The sequence below is a fragment of the Chlorocebus sabaeus genome, chromosome 24, assembly GCF_047675955.1.
Source record: "Chlorocebus sabaeus isolate Y175 chromosome 24, mChlSab1.0.hap1, whole genome shotgun sequence".
Classification (NCBI taxonomy): Eukaryota; Metazoa; Chordata; class Mammalia; order Primates; family Cercopithecidae; genus Chlorocebus; species Chlorocebus sabaeus.
In genome coordinates this window covers 79,158,794-79,172,437 of record NC_132927.1, presented here as the reverse complement: position 1 = coordinate 79,172,437, position 13,644 = coordinate 79,158,794, and the positions used below count along the sequence as shown (strand labels likewise).

At 53.2% G+C, this 13,644-nt stretch overlaps 1 protein-coding gene across 6 annotated transcripts in view; it reads right to left on the bottom strand.

Moving 5' to 3' along the window:
* The window catches only part of TRAF3 (TNF receptor associated factor 3), a 137,045-nt gene extending 134,121 nt beyond the window's left edge, over positions 1–2,924 (bottom strand). For 3 of the 6 annotated variants that reach the window (XM_007987922.3, XM_037984568.2, XM_007987919.3), the window contains exon 1: positions 2,654–2,924. The gene's annotated coding sequence lies outside the window, so the exon portion shown is untranslated. The remainder of the gene's footprint in view (positions 1–2,653) is intronic. The other 3 variants (XM_007987917.3, XM_037984566.2, XM_007987916.3) reach the window with 1 other exon arrangement.
* Positions 2,925–13,644: the final 10,720 nt, after the last annotated feature.

Genomic DNA, 13,644 nt, shown 5'->3' with positions numbered 1-13,644 from the left:
TTTTTTTTTTTTCTGTTCTGTTTAAAACTGCATTTTCTTCTATTTCCATTCGCATCTTTGGGACCCAAAGCCTGCTGCACTGGTGCAGACCGCATGGCACCTATCCCGTGTACCTCTCTCGGGCGTCTAGGCCTCCCTCATTCTGGCTTCATCCCTACTGCTCAAAGCAAGTCTAAGCATCATCTCCACACTCAGGTCTCGGCTGACTCTCTCTGGTAGCCTTCCAAATCCTCTGGCCTCACCTCCCTCTTTCTCACTCTTCCCACTTTCTCTGTATCTGAGGTCAGTTATTACGACTCCTCCACACAAAAAATAATACCAAGTAATTTTTCTTCCTCCACAAACACTCGCAAAGCAGCAGCAAGGAGTCCCTGATCCCATGGAATGGACCCTGAGGGCCTTGGCCACAAAACGTCGCCTCTGCTAAGTTAACAGTTCTTTAAACTGACCACTGCAAGAAAATTCAACTATTGCATAATACTTGATAGGTTAGATCACTTGCTGTTTGGAGAGTCTTGCTATATGGAGACAAAATAGAGTTGGGCAAATTTAACGCAATTTCCTTTGTTTGCCTGAGCTAGCTCAGACTTGCAACGCCACAGTAGCAGTTTTATCTTTCTTAAAGTACAGCTTTAACATCATAAAAAAGGATTTTAAGGGAGTGATCAATCATTCTCATCTAACCTGACAGTATCATTAGCATGCATATCCTGATAATACCCTAGAAAGGTCCTTCTTGAGTTGCACAGTCAAAAATTAAAGGGATTCTTGCAGGAGTATTTAGAGAATCAGAATCCGCAACGCAGGCTCAGACGTCTCAGTTAATGAAGGACTTTCTTCAAGGCACAAACAACAGTAGGGATATTTTGATGGTATTAACAGAAACAAGTGGAGACTGTTACTGCCTGTTTCCAGTGAAATCTCTTTACAGCCTCTCACTGAGTGAAGCCATCTTATTAATTCCAAAAGAAGGGATAGCATCCAAGGAAAATAATTGGTCTTCTTTCCCCTCGCAGAGAAATTCACATGAATGTCTCAAAAAAAAAAAAAAAAAAAAAAAGCTGGAATTCTCCCTGGCCATCTCTCTCTCCTTTCCTGGCTTCTGCATTGACAGCTGGAACAGATGGCGTCTGGGTGAGACACCTTACATCTTAACCCTTATCCATGATAAGGTCTGATTTTCACTAGCGATGCTGGAATCCAAGGTCTGTCAGGGTTTCCGTCATGAGCACCCACTCACAGGATTTCCAGTCCCATGTGATATTTTCCAGTTTTCACACCGATAAGGCTTATCTTGCTTTGGCCAAAGAATTTTCATCTTTAGACTAATTCTTAACATTTACATTGTCACAACACGGTGAAAAGGTACACATTTCCTCTCATTTGAGAAAAGAACGCTGTACACTATTTTGCCAGACATCCTATATATGATGCAGTCTTTTCACAGGCCATTTTCAAAGACGTGAGAGACATGAGAAGATCTCAGGACGAACTGATGGTCCACTTGGCCATTCCCTACAGTAAGAATTTTATAGACACATACAGGGTAACAGCAAACAACATTTCCAAACGCTCCGGCAGTGTGTAGTCGCAGCAAATGCTAGGAAAAAAAATAAATAATGGCTCCTCTTCAGTTGTATGCTGTGAATGTAAATTAAGAAGCCGCTACAACGCTCGACATAACCTTTCTGACGCCACAAAAATGAATGAATTATATCCATACACACACAGGCACACACACACCACGCATCACGCATCACATCTCATTCTGAAAACTGATTCTGAGCTTAATTCGAAAAATGTGCAATACAACTGGTCCTGTCAACGGCTCGTAATCTGAAGGCTTCTTGGATTTCCAGGCACGTCCACAACACCTCATCCATTTCCAGTTTGTTACTGTTTCAAATCGAAGGGAGAGAATTTTCCACACAGAATTCTCTCCTCGGGTTCAAATACTAGACCGAAGTCCCCACACGGGGCTGGCTGGCGGCGTGGAACCTGCCAGCCCGCCGAGAGCCGCCTGGCGCCCGCGGGGAAGACGCAGAGCCCGCGGCCCGGGGCCGCCCGGTGCCCCGGGAGTCGCCGGCCCTCGGCGGCCGCGGGAGGGGAATTCGCGCCCTGAGCCCAACCCGGACCCCCCGCGCCGCCCCCCAAGCGGTCGGAGGCGCCTCTGCGGCGGCATGACTCAGGACCAACTTTCCAATAACGCCCGGGCCCCCCCGGCCGGCCCGGGCAGCGCGCTCGGCCACGCAGCTCCTGAGCCGCCGTCCCTCCGCGTGAAACCCACGGCCCCGCGGGGTGCAGGGTCCTCAACGCCCGCGGGGGTCACGGCCGTGGCGAGGCCTGCGCGCCCCGTTTCCTGAAAAGCTGCGGGCGCCCCGGCCCCCTCGGGCCCCGAGCCCGGCCTCCGGGACAAAGTTTGCCGAAGTTGAGGCGTCCGGGGGCGGGAGGTAGCCGGGCTGGGGCGCGGGGCCAGGCTAAAGCCGCGCCCCGCACTCGCCGCCGGGACGGGCCGGGCCTGCGCCGGGCCGGGCCCGCGCCGGGCAGCTCTGAGGCCCCCGGGCCCCGCCGCCGAGGGCGCGGGATGGAGGCGACTGGGATGGAGGCGCCCGGCCGCGCGCCGGAGGCCCGCCCGCCCGCCGCGGCCCCTTACCTCGCGGTCCGCCGCCGTTCGACCGGCTCAGAGGCGCCGGGCGCGTCCTCCGCCGCGGTCCGCAGCGTCCTGCTCCCCGGGCTGCCCCATGGCGGGGGGCGGGGAAGAGCCGGCGGCCGCCGCGGCTGCCGCCGGCTGGAAAGTCCCGGCTGGGCTGCAACCCCGGCTCGCGCACGCGGCGGCCGCGCCGCGCTCCCTCGCTCCCTCGCTCCCTCACGCAGTCCCGCGCAGGCACTTCCTCTCGCGCGCTGGAAATCCCCGGCGCGCCCGCCGCCCCGCCCCCGCCGCCCGCGCGCGTGGGAGCGGTAGGAGCCCGCGAGCGCCGCCGGCCCCACGCGCCCGCCGGTCCCCGCGCGCGCCCGCGACCCGTTGCTAAGGGCCCTCGCGCCCGCCGCCCGCCCGCCCGGCCTTAGCAACGGCGGCGCCGCGGCGCGGGGCGGGGACGGCCCCGGGCGCCCCCCACCTCCCTCCAGTCTCCGCCGCGCGCCCCGCGGGCCTCCACGCTCTGCGCCGCCCCCGCCGCGCCCCCGCCGCCGCGCGTCCCCGTGTCCCCGCCTTTCCGGGTCAAAAAGCCACGCAGGCCGCGTGGGGGCCGAGAGGTGCCGGCGCCGCTCCTCCCCGCGGCCACCTGGCCCGCGCCCCCCACGCCGGCATACGCAGCCCCCGCGCGTGCACGCCCGTGTGCCCATGGCCACACGCGACCCCTACGTACACGTACGGGTCCGACATGCGGCCCCCCGCACTCTAGCGGACGCATACACGACGCTTACACTCCCCTCACGCGGACACGCGCACACACGCTCAGTAACACCGTTGGCACTCATACCAGACCACGCACCCTCGCGCACACGCAGGTGGGGCTGAGGGTGACTCAGGCCGTGGGGCCCCTTTCGCGTGCAGAGGGCAGGGCTCCACATTAGTTTGGTGGCACTTTCCTTTCTCCCTCCCGGGGACCTTCCCACACCCCCGAGTGGTGTCTTGCTCACGGGTGGACGGGTGGCCAGTTTGCCACGTGCCCCCAGCGTCCTCGGCGGTCCTGGCTGCCCTTGCACACCAGGCCGCTGGGGCCTGCGCGTTGCTCCCGAGGGCTCGGCCTTCTGCCCCAAAGGCATCAGTGATGACATCAGTGATTCACCTAGGCCCACCAAGACAGCAGCCAGCCTGGCTGGGCCTGGCGAGATGGGGAGCGAAAGGAGGGCTTCTGGGCGACTATGGGCCAACTGAGGGGTGAGGCTTTCGCTGGAGTTTGCAAGTCAGTGGTGAGGAGACAGAGGACTTTGCATTTTTCACTTCTGAAGAAGGCTTATAAAGAGCCCTACCCCAGAGCTGAGACCAGTGTGAGTAGCCAAGGCCAGTCTGCCCTCTTGTACTGCTCCAGTGACTCATGTGAGTGGAGGCAGGAAGTCCAGCATCTCCCCCTGAAGCTTCACCCATGGAATGTTCCAGAACCTCAGATAGTCCGACCTGGCTGCTGGAGCCATGTCTCTGGCTCCATTAGCCCAACAGGTGCTTGTTCTACAGTCACACTCACCAGGCCACAGTGGTACCTCTGTCTGCACCACAGGCACAGCTCTTTTAGAGGTGACAGGCCAGCCTTGGCCGTCCCTTACGGGGACTGCTGGAGTCCAGCGATCTCCCCCGCCCCCATGGTGGACTGCCCTTGGAAGCCTCAGGTGCCCTTTCTTGCCTGTGAGGAGTTGGGATGTTACTGACCTCAGGCTCAGGGTCCCAACCACTTCCCATAGCCCAGGCACCGAGGCCTCCCATGTCCCCAGCCCTGCTCAGCCCACAGTCCTGGCACCCTGTCGGCTGGGGCCCACTCCCAACACCTGCCTTATGCTGTGTGTTACCTAGGATCTGGTTTAACTTTGCCAAAATCAGGACAGACTCCGTTCCCTAGGCTGGACTATTTTTGGTTGTTTTAAAAGAAGCAGAACATGGACCAGGCACCGTGGCTTACGGCCATAATCGCAGCACTTTGGGAGGCCGCGGGTAGGCAAGTCACCTGAGGTCAGGAGTTCGAGACCAGCCTGGCCAACGTGGTGAAACCATGTCCCTACTAAAAATATAAAAATCAGCCGGGTGTGGTGGAGGTCGCCTGTAATCCCAGCTACCCAGGAGGCTGAGGCAAGAGAATCACTTGAACCCAGAAGGCAGAGTTTGCAGTGAGCCAAGAATGTGCCATTGCACTCCAGCCTGGGCGACAGAGCGAGACTCTGTCTGGGGGGAAAAAAAAAAAAAAAAAAGGATAGTGGCTCATGCCTGTGGTCCCAGAACTTTGGGAGGCTGAAGTGGGAGGATTGCTTGAGCCCATGAGGTTGAAGCTGCAGTGAGCCATGATGGCACCACTGGACTCCAGTCTGGGCAATGGAGTGAGACCCTGTCTCAAAAAAGGAAAAATAAATAAATAAACAAATAATTTAAAAAGAAGCAGCAAGGCAGAAGGTCCAAAGACCCATGAGAGGGTTTTCTGCAGCTCCTTTCATGCTCCAGCCTAGCATTAGAAAGCAACATTCAGAATGAAGTCAGGCACAACCAGGCTGAGCCCTCTGCTGGTGAGACCGATTCCCTCCCTTTCTCTCCCTCCCCTCCTCCTCCTTTTTCTTCTCCAATTGAGCAGTTCTGAAGATCCTCTGCTGTGGGGAATTGAAGGGGCACAGGACAAAGAAGTTTGCCCCAAGCAGGACAACTGCTTTGGGGGTTTGGGGCCGGTGTTCTCGCCCCTGCAATTAGAGCCACTGGGCAGCAGTGGTGGGCAGGAAGGAGAGCTCTCTTCTTGCTGTACTTCAAAGGCAGATCTCTGTTCCCTATGGCAACGTCCAACAACAAACTGACAGCATCTTTGGACACATGTCTCACAGGAGTTGATGTAGCATTACATGTTCTGCTCGCTGCATTTTTGGGAGAGGTGCATGCAGATACTCAAGTGACTCACAGACATGCAACAGCTCAGAAGGCCATCCTGTTTGTTTTTCAGTGAGAAGGAAAAGGTATTCAGAGCAGAGTGCCGGGGGCTTCAGGGCTAGGAAAGGGGTTTTCTTACACCTCTCCCTGAATGTGATGGTCTGTGCCTCAGGTGGTGCCTTCCCACACAAAAACCATTGGAAACCATTGGCCCCTGTGGGTCAACTTGGGCCGAAGGGTGCTGGCAACTTCTCGCACTCAAACATGCTACACGTGGCCTGGGGGTAGGGGGTGGAGACCTTTGTTTTGATTTGTTTTTTTTTTTTTTTTTGAGACAGAGTTTCACTCTTGTTGTCCAAGCTGACGTGCAGTGGCACGATCTCGGCTTACTGTAACCTACACCTCCCGGGTTCAAGTCATTCTCCTGCCTCAGCCTCCTGAGTAGCTGGGATTACAGGTGTGCACCACCACGCCTGGCTAATTTTTTGTATTTTCAGTAGAAATGGGTTTTCACCATGTTAGCCAGGCTGGTCTTGAACTCCTGATCTCAGGTGATCTGCCCACCTTCACTTCCCACAGTGCTGGAATTACAGGCGTGAGCCACTGTGCCCAGCCTTGGGGGGCAGACCCTGATGCATGGCAGAATCACAGTTTTACTAATTATTCCAACAAGTGGCTTCTGAACCTTTGAATACATTTTACATGGTAACCCAGTTATTCATAACCTGTATGTATACACACATGTAACAACAGATCATCTCAAACCTGTGACGCACTCCGATATTTTCCGTTCTGTTTATTTTTTAATGCTGGCCATGACCCTCTAAACTTACTTTTGATTCATGACCTGAAGTTTGAAAGCACCATTTTAGACTGAAAGAGCTACTAAAGATGTTGAAGGGGATTCAGGGAGCTGGAGTGGTCGTGGCGCCAAAGCACCCTGCTCTATCATGAGTGCACACTGGGGCAGCTGAGCTGGGAAGCCCATCTTGTCCTTGAAGTAGACCCTGGCTGACAGCAGAGGTCGCCAGCAAAGAAGCAAGCTGCTGGTGCCCTTCTCTGGCCGGGAATGCTTGTAAACAAATGCAGAGGAAATGGGGGGTGGGGAGGCAGAGCAAGCCAGGCGTGGTGGCGGGCACCTGTAATCCCAGCTACTCAAGAGGCTGAAGCAGGAGAATTGCCTGAACCTGGGAGACTGAGGTTGCAGTGAGGTGAGATCACGCCATTGCACTCCAGCCTGGGCAACATAGCAAGATTCCATCTCAAAAATAAAGGAAAGAAAGAAAGGAGGGAAGGAAAGAAGGAAGGAAGGAAGGTCGAGATGGGCATGGGTGTGCAAATCCCTCACGAGGTATATTCGAGATGGGAGGAGAGGGCAGTGATGACAGGGAAGGTGAGAGGCTGGGGTCCCTGGCCACAGAAAAACAGTTCTGGCGAGCTGGCTCACACCTGTAATCCCAGCACTTTGGGAGGCTGAGGCAGGAGAATCGCTTGAGGACAGGAGTTTGAGACCAGCCTGGGCAACACAGTGAGACCTCGTCTCTACAAAAAAATTAAAATAAAAATAATTAGAGGCCGGGAATGGTAGCTCACACCTGTAATCCTAGCACTTTGGGAGGCCGAGGCAAGCAGATCACTTGAGGTCAGCAGTTCGAAACCAGCCTGGCCAACATGGTGAAACCTTGTCTCTACTAAAAATACAAAAAATTAGCTGGGCATGGTAGTGGGTGCCTGTAATCCCAGCAATTTGGGAGGCTGAGGCAGGAGAATTGCTTGAACATGGGAGGTGGAGGTTGCAGTGGGCCAAGATTGTGCTACGGCACTCCAGTGTGGATGACAGAACCAGACTCTGTCTCAAAAATAGTAATAATAACAATCAATTAGAAGAAAACCAGTTCTGATTTTCTCCATGGACTACTCAGGGAGATGAAGATACCCTTTTTTTTTTTGAACAGGGTCTCACTCTGTCACCAAAGCTGGAGAGCCATGGTGCAATCATAGCTCACTGTAGTCTTTACCTCCCAGGCTCAGGCAGTCCTCTCTCTTTACCCTCCTGAATAGCTGAAAACACAAGTGTGTGTCACCATGCCCAACTACTTTTTTTTTTTTTTTTTTTTTTTGAGGGACAGGGTCCCACTACATTGCCCAGGCTGGTCTGGAATTCCTGGGTTCAAACGATCCTCCTTTCTTAACCTCCCAAAGTGCTGGGATTATAGCGTGAGCCACTGCCCCCAGCCATCCTCATTTTAGGGAACCCATTCTGGGATTTGTATGCCCACATGTGCACATATGCACACTCACATGCACACATCTCTGGCATTTTCCCGAAATCTTTTGGGAGAACATGAATCTTGGATGTGGCTGGCATCCTACAGGCAGCTTTGCCTGGAGCCCCACACCCATCTCGACCTTCCTTCCTTCCTTCCTTCCTTCCTTCCTTCCTTCCTTCCTTCCTTCCTTCCTTCCTTCTTTCCTTCCCTCCTTTCTTTCTTTCCTTTATTTTTGAGACGTAGTCTCGCTCTGTTGCCCAGGCTGGAGTGCAATGGTGTGATCTTGGCTCACTGCAACCTCAGCATCCCAGGTTCAGGCAATTCTCCTGCCTCAGCCTCTTGAGTAGCTGGGATTACAGGTGCCCGCCACCACACTTGGCTAATTTTTGGGGTTTTTTTAGTAGAGACGGGGATTCACCATGTTGGTCAGGCTAGTCTTGAACTCCTGACCTCAGGTGACCCACTCACCTCAGCCTGCCAAAGTGCTGGGATTATAGGCATGAGCCACCGCACCTGGCCCACCTCGACCTTTAATGCCTTCTGAAAATAGATCCATCTTCATCATGCTCCTAAGAAAAAGCATCTTCTGCTGAAGGCATCATGGGAGACCGGGAAGAGGATTGGGATGAAGCAAAACTCATTAAGCTCACTGTGAACACCTCATGCCTTCCTTAAAATCCCATTCAGAGGCCGCACCACTCTGCCTCATCACTGTCCCCAACCTGCAGGCTCAGAATAGCCCCTCTGTGGCCCCCAACCCCAACCTCATCCTAAGCAACTCAGCCCCAGCCCTCAGCAACCCGCTGCACTCAGCCAGGAAAACCAGTGGTTGGCGGGCCCTTGGAGGGCCCAACTCATCTCACCTGGCAACAGCCAAGGAAGTGAGCCCTGGTCCTCCCTGCACATTGGAAATTAGGAGGGGGGAAATTATTGGGTCCAATTAAGTCTTGGATTAATGAAACGAAATGTTTGAAAAGTACAGAAATTATCTAATTTGTCAACATTGCACTATGCCTCCCACCATGAACAGAGGCACATGCAGTGCCCTCCCTCATCCCCCGAGGCTGAGGACAAGTCTGTAGGGTCACAGGCTGCGGGACAGAAGCGACCCCTCCCTCCTTCCCCGTGTTCATTCAGTCCAGAGCTGCTCGTTGGGGACGCCCCACCCCCCAGCTCTCCACCAGCACAAAACCAACTGCATGCCTGGCCTCTCGGAGCTTACTTTCTTGTGGGTAGAGACAGAGAACAGATCACCACAAGTGAATCTATGAGAGCTACAGAGAAAGCAATGCAGGGGAGGAGAGGGGAGGCCTACAGGGAGAGGCCAGGGAGGGCAGCAGAGGAAGTGCCCTGTGAATGTTAGACCTGAGAGAAGGAGACAGACCCGCGGGACCAGCGGGGAGAGCGCCCAGGCAGAGGGAACAGCCTGGCCAGAGGCCCCGGAGTCGGTGAGCACTCCGCGAGGTCAATGTGCCTGCAGCCAGTGCACAGGGAGAGAGGCGTGGAGGATAGACAACAGGGTGGGGTAGGGGCATGGGGAGCCGGACATCCATGGCCTTTTGGGTCCTGACAGGACTTTAGTCTGAGATGGGGCACCCACTGTAAAATTTGATTGACAACTTGTATTCTATCAAAACTCACCTCATATTTGATCTTCACTTTCTTCCAGCCAAAAAACATCTGTTGAGCATCAGATAAATTTGAACCACCATGGGACATTATCTTGTGTCATGAACAGACCACAGTTGATTCTCAGTTCCAGCAAGTGGGAGCTGGGGGAATGAAAATCGGCACATAGCTGTGGACAGCAACTGATAACACAAGCGTCCTGAGTGCTGAAAACAGAGGCAAATCTCTCTCAACCCAGTGACCCCACATCTGGGACTCTTCCAGAGGAATAATACCCAACACTGGAAACCATCAGGTGTCTCCATCTTTGAGACAAAGCAAGCGGGGGATGGGGCATTGCCCTTCATCTGGTGGCTGCCACAGAAGTGATGGTGGGTGCCCAACAGACAGGCCCTATTGATCTGGTTTATTTGAAACAGGGTCTCACTCTGCTGCCCAGGCTGGAATGCAGTGGCGCGATCTTGGCTCACCGAAACCTCTGCCTCCCATGTGCGCCACCACACCTTGCTAATTTATTTATTTATTTTATTTATTTATTTTTTTATTTATTTTAGTAGAGATGGGGGGTTTTGCCATGGTGGTTGGGGTGATCTCAAACTCCTGACTTCAAGTGATCCACCTGCCTCTGCCTCCCAAAGTGCTAGAATTACAGGTATGAGCCACTGTGCCTGGCTTGATGTTATTGTTGTTTAGATGGAGTCTCCCTCTGTCGCCCAGTCTGGAGTACAGTGGTGTGATCTTGGCTCACTGCAGCCTCCATGTCCCGGGTTCAAGTGATTCTGCTGCCTCAGCCTCCCAAGTAGCTGGGATTACAGATGCCTGCCACCACGCCCGGCTAATTTTTGTATTTTTAGTAGAGACAGGATTTCCCCATGCTGATCAGGCTGGTCTCGAACTCCTGACCCCAGTGATCCGCCTGCGTCGGCCTCTCAAAGTGCTGATCTAGTTTTTAAATGGATACATATTAGATTTGTTCAATGTCAACTCCAAATGCCATAGAAACATGTCTAGTCCTTTTTAAAAAACTCCACTTCAGAACCCAATGAAGAGAAAATGGCACGTGGCATCCACGGGGCATGGTCTGTGTGCCAAGATGGCTCTGGCCACATCACTACTGTTCCCAAAGGGCAGCTTTTGCTGAGCTGCTCGAAGTGGCCAATGTGCCTGCAGCCCGTGCACAGGGAGACAGGCGCGGAGGATACACACGAGGGTGGGGTAGGGGCATGGGGAGCCGGACATCCATGGCCTTTTGGGTCCTGACAGGACTTTGGTTTTACTCTGAGATGGGGCGACCACTGTAAAGTTTAATTGACAGCTTGTATTCTATCAAAACTAACCTTCTATTTAATCTTTACTTTCTTCCAGCCGATAAACATCTGTTGAACTTCATGCAAATTCATGATAAACCCATGATATCCACCCCCAAATGGGCCCCTGGCCTGGCACAGTGGCTTCGTGCCTGGAGCATGAAGGACACCACAGGACAAGCCCCCAGCTCTTCTTGCCAAGAAGTCCCCCCAAAAATAGAGGTGGTGAGCTCCCTAGGAAAAAGGAACCCGTGAGGAATCACTAGAGCAGAATTCTCCACCAGAAATCGAAAAAGCAGAACTCAACTCATGACTAACCGTACGCTCTTAGGAAGACACTTCTGTGCCTCCTGGCCCCGGGTTTCCCCTTTTGTAGAGCGGAAATTAGTTGGCCTGCCCTACCCCAAGGGAGCTTCGAGAAGGCAGCCAGTGCTGGTGAGGACCACGAGGCCAGTGTGTCCTGGGGGTGCCACGACAATCCAGAAGAAAGGCACAGGTCTTTTGGAAGCTGTCACTGTAACACTGTGGAAGGATCAGCCTATCTTTCCTCTGTATGTGAAAGGTGGTGTAACTCTCGGCTCCACCATCAACTGCTGTGGGTAAAAATGATATCTGCCCCCACATGATTAAAACAACACTGGGAGCTGCATGCGGTGGCTCACGCCTGTAATCCCAGCACTTTGGGAGGGCAAGGTGGGCGGATCACTTGAGGTCAGGAGTTTGAGACCAGCCTGGCCAACATGGTGAAACCCCGTCTCTACTAAAAATATGAACATTAGCCAGGCATGTTGGTGCCCGCCTGTAGTCCCAGCTACTTGGGAGGCTGAGGCAGGAAAATCGCTTGGACCCGGGAGGCAGAGGTTGCAGTGAACCAAGATTGCACCACTGCACTCCAGCCTGGGCGACAGAGTGAGACTCTGTCTAAATAAATAAATAAGATCATGGGTCAACTAACTTGTGCCCCTGAACTGTGCTGAGCAGAGAACGCCAGGCCTCCTCTTGCCACCCAGTTCTCTGCCAGAGGCTTTGGTCCTCCTGGCTGGTTCCCTCTCCCCAGGGATGCCCGTGGCCTGCAGAGGGTGGAGACCATGCTCACTCTCCGTGGCAGGAAGCCCTGGGCAGCCCTCAGAACATTCAACTAAGTGAATGAATGAATGAGTGAATGAGTGAGTGGGCCGTCCACCCCAAGTCTCATCTGTCCTGTCCATACGTCTCCAGTTTCACTGTGTAATGCTTCATAGTAAGCAACTGCCCGCACAGGACCGTGGCCCAGAGCTGGGCTCAGAGCTGAGACTGGCTCTGGCATGTCGAGACTGGCTCTGGCATGTCCACACTGGAGAAGCTTATAGTAGGGCCATCTGTCTGGACGAGTCAGAGGAACCTGTCTTGAATTCTCATTGCCATAATAAGCAAGATTCCTTTATTTAATGTGTGAATTTGAAGTGCATTTGCGGGGCTGAAGATTGGAGTCTGGCCGAGGGCCATGACTCATGCCTGTAATCCTAGCACTTTGGGAGGCAGGAGGAGCACTTGAGTCCAAGAGTTCGAGATTAGTCTGGACAACATAATGAGACTCTGTCTTTACAAAATATCAAAAATAAATAAATAGCTGCACATGGTGGTGTCTGCCTGTAGTCCCAGCTACTTGGGAAGCTGAGGTGGGAGGATCATTTGAGCCCAGATGGTGAAGGCTGCAGTGAGCTAAGGCTGCTTCACTGCACTCCAGCTTGGGTGACAGAGTGAGACCCTGTCTCAAAAAATAAAAAAAAAGAAAAAGAAAAAGAAAAAGACTGAGGGTCTTTGGCCACCCCCTGGCCTCACCAAGTGTGAACATGAAAGAAACTCAAGGCCAAACCTCCACCCAGTCCAGGCCAATCAAGAACCTGGCTCAAAAAAATATATATATATATGTGTGTGTGTGTGTGTATGTGTGTATATATACGTGCATATGTGTATATATGTGTGTGTGTGTATATATATATATATAAAATATGTGTGTGTGTGTGTGTAGGAATGGTGGCTCTTGCCTGTAACGCCAGCTATTTGGGAGGCCAAAGCAGGAGGATCACTTAAGCCCGAGAGTCTGAGACCAGCTTGGACAACAAAGTGAGATCCCGTCTCTATAAAAAATTTAAAAATTAGCCAGGCATGGTGGCATGTGCTTGTGATCTCAGTTACTCAGGAAGCCAAGGTGGGAGGATCGCTTGAGCCTGGGAGATTGAATCTGTAGTGAGCCATGATTGCACCACTGCATTCCAGCCTGGGTGACAGAGCAAGACCCTGTCCCCTGCCCCTACCCCAAAAAAGAATCCACTCTCAACCCCTGCTGTTGTTTGTCTCTGGGAGTTGTTTCAGTGACCAACTCTGACTTTGTTCTTCTTACCCAGGTTACGTGTGGGACAGCCCAATTGCATTTGTGTCTTTTTTTTTTTGATGGGGCCTCACTGTCACTCAGACTGGAGTATAGTGTCACAATCATGGCCCACTGCAGCCTCGACCTCCTAAGCTCAGCCAATCCTCCCATCTCAGCCTCTAGAGTAGCTGAGACTACAGGTATGTGCCACCACGCCTGGCTAATTTTTGTATTTTTTTGTAGAGATGGGGTTTTACCATGTTGCCCAGGCTGGTCTTGAACTCCTGGGCTTGAGCAATCTGCCCACCTTGGCCTCCCAGAGTGCTAGGACTACAGGCGTGAGCCACTGCACCCAGCTTCCTCTACTATTTCCTAAAGGTACCCAAATCAACTCATGTCACAGGGGGCATTCACCATTGAAATGACAGTCTAAGAGCTGCCTTTTTTTTTCTTTTTTTTGAGACAGAGTCTCACTCTGTCGCCCAAGCTGGAGTGCAGTGGTGCTATCTCAGCTCACTGCAAGCTCTG